General features: G+C 34.2%; 1 pseudogene; it reads left to right on the top strand.

Annotated features, from left to right (window-relative positions):
• The first annotated feature begins 2,222 nt into the window (after positions 1-2,222).
• Positions 2,223-2,362, top strand: LOC115230631 (annotated as a pseudogene).
• Positions 2,363-3,364: the final 1,002 nt, after the last annotated feature.

Genomic DNA, 3,364 nt, shown 5'->3' with positions numbered 1-3,364 from the left:
GTGTGTGTGTGTGTGTGTTAAGAAGGTCAGTAAAGAGATGAATATACATAAAGAGAAAGAAGGTGAGGGCGAAAGCGATGGATAAAAATGAACGACGTGTGAAACAATAAATTATGCTTTCAACAAACACTGACCGCTGAGAGAAAACCAAACTCACCGCCATTTTCTTTATATGTTTGCGTTTCTTTGTTTCTCTTATTTCTTCTTTTTTTTTCTGTTTTTCCGCACATTTCGACCAAAAAGTAGTTTAGCTAATGTGTCAAGATCTAAGAAATAACCAATGCAAAAGAAATATCGAAATACTTGGCGTGGAACAAGTAAAAACAACAAAAACAGTAATAAAAGCGAACAAAAAAAAATAAAGGTTCTTTTGAAATTTCACCTCCACAGACTTTCAGATGTTTATATGTTAACATTCATTGCAGAACAAAAACGTATTGTTTAACTGACAGAATAAGCCATCTTGGAATTATCTTAGGTAAACAGACATTCTATTAATTAAATTCAGTTTCTTCCACAGACAATGTCAACACCCAACAAACTATTATTGCTTTTATTACCCCTCTTTCCTCTTCATTGTCTTGTGTTCTTTATTTGTTTTGTTTTGTTTTTTGTTTTTTCGTATTGTTTTGTTCTTTTATTTCTTATATTTTATCTACTTATTGTCAGCACACCCATTCAACCTCCACGTGCCTCGCTTTCTCGTTTTGCTTTCCCTCACAATAAAGACCCACATAGACAGACACACATACACTAACACGAACATTATCATACACACTCATATATAGGTGTGTGCAGAAATATACGTATATATATAGACATATATATTTATATACATACAAACACACGCATATATTCATGATTTTACATATAGATCAGCATGTACGATTGCGTGTGTGTGCCAACATATATATTATATATATATATATATATATATATATGATTGTGCGTTAGAATGTATGTGTATATATATATATTATATATATATATATGTATGTATATTCATATATATAATATATATATAGCTACACACTCACACACATATATATGTATATCTATCTACTTATCTAGCTAGCTATCTCTGTATCTCTCTCTCTTCTCTCTCTCTATATATATATATATTATATATATATATATATATATATATATTAGCAACGTTTACACGAACAGAGCCCTCTCACAAATGCACACACAAGCAGGCATATATATATATATATATATATATATATATTATATATATATATATATATATATATATAGATATATATATATATATACATACATATATACATACATACGTACATACATATGAATCTATACGATCGTACTACATTACCTCTGGATAACCTTGTTGCTTATTTTGATTATATGAATCCTATATATTTAATATTCTACAATATTTCCATATATGTTTGAATGCAAACAAATCTCGTGATAGATATATATATCCCCTCTACCAGGTACTATCTAGTTTCGTCTGTTCTCGTGCAGTCTTGTCTTGTTCCGTTAGGTTCCGTTTAGCACCGTCTGGCTCTGTATGGAAATGCCACTATTGCTTATACAGTTCTTTCTGGCGCTATTTATAGATTTTTATCGATATTAAAAGTTGAAATTGTTGCAAATTTTGTTTTCGTTAATGTTCTTGTTTTTGATGTTGCAACTGCTTTTGCGATCGCTGATGACGCTATGCCTTGTTGCTTTTGTGTTATTCGCAGATACTGCAATAGTTGCTATCGCTATTGCTTTTGTTGTTTAACTCGAAGTAAGCTCTGATCGAATATAAAAAAACACCGATGATATAAGACAATCTAGGCCAGCATGTACACTTTATTCTAAAAAAAAATATAAATTTTGCACCGCGGACAATATTGACGAAACTGCTCTCCTTTAAAACATGAGAGCGTATATTGAGGGCGATCTAGTAATTCATTCGTTTAAGAAATCTGTGATTTTCAGCCCTTATCAATCGGTATCCACAGCATATCGAATGAAGACTCAGTCAAGGACAGTGACTGACATAATTGTCTACACCCTTCTCTCAGCATTGGTGACCTTGAACCAAAAATTGAGAATCATTATTATTATTATTATTATTATTATTATTATTATTATTATTATTATTATTATTATTATTATTATTATTATCATTTTTATTATTATTATTATTATTATTATTTCCTTCTTTCTTCAAATTTTCTTCCGTTCCTCGCCGAGTGTTTTCCATACTCCTAGGGTAAAGAAGCTCATTGTATGCATTCCCATTATTCTACTCCGGTTGGGTTGACCTTTGCGATCGCCCCAAATGTGGGTGACTCGGGTGCGCTATTTCTAAGTGTGGGGTCTGCGTTCGCGCTCACCCCGTAAATCAAACAAAGAACAGAATTATTATTATTATTATTATTATTATTATTATTATTATTATTATTATTATATTTTATTATTATTATTATTATCATTATTGAGTGAGAGGGCAGCACACACCATGTGACACTTGGATACAAATATACGGAACCCATTATGCCAATATTGTTTAGACGCCTTACAAGTGTATATATACCTCGTGCGCCACAACCATATATGCACGACATGCTAACCTCATATCAAGATAAACAGTGCATTACCTTGCTAGTGGAGCCGAATACCAATTTTCTTCAGAGTCAGCCTGCTCAAAATGCTCCTGAATAAGTGTTGTTGAAAGACGATGAACAAAACACCCATGTTTCATGGGATGAATTATTCCAACCCCAAGGAATCCCCTTCAAGACATGGTTATGATACTCTTGATCGTGACCAGAGATGCACATGTCAGACACTAAGGGATATGCTCAACTGGTTACGATCGAGCAGCTGACGAGCAAATCTGGGGTATTCTTTCAGTTTCCTTCTACCAAATCCACTCACAAGGCTTTGGTCGACCCGTGGTTATAGTAGAAAATACTTGTCCATAGTGCCACGCAATTGGACTGAACCCATGACCATGAGGTTGGTAAGCAAGCTTCTTACCGCATATATGTACACAGAAAGTGGAGGACGGAATGGACTGGTAGAAGAGGGAGAAAGGAAACGTGAGAGGACGAAGATAGCCAGGTATAATTGGGGGGGGGGGATAAAGAGAAAAGAGAGCTGAATAAACGGGGGTGGCGCCTGCGAATGAGAGGAATGGCAAGAGAAAGAAACGTACTGACAGACAACACAGAAACGAGTTGTGTGTGATAAAGCATCGTAAATATGCGATAAATATGAAAAGATCAGGCTTTAAATAACAGACTAAAGATAAGAGACTATTCTGAAGGTTTAGCTTTTGATGTGAGAGAAAGAGAGAGGGAGGGGAGAATGGGGAGATAGAGGGGAGAGAGAGGAAGGG

The sequence above is a fragment of the Octopus sinensis genome, unplaced genomic scaffold (assembly GCF_006345805.1).
Source record: "Octopus sinensis unplaced genomic scaffold, ASM634580v1 Contig15969, whole genome shotgun sequence".
Taxonomy (NCBI): Eukaryota; Metazoa; Mollusca; class Cephalopoda; order Octopoda; family Octopodidae; genus Octopus; species Octopus sinensis.
Note: the sequence above shows the minus strand (reverse complement) of the source record. Positions and strands in the feature narration are given on the sequence as shown.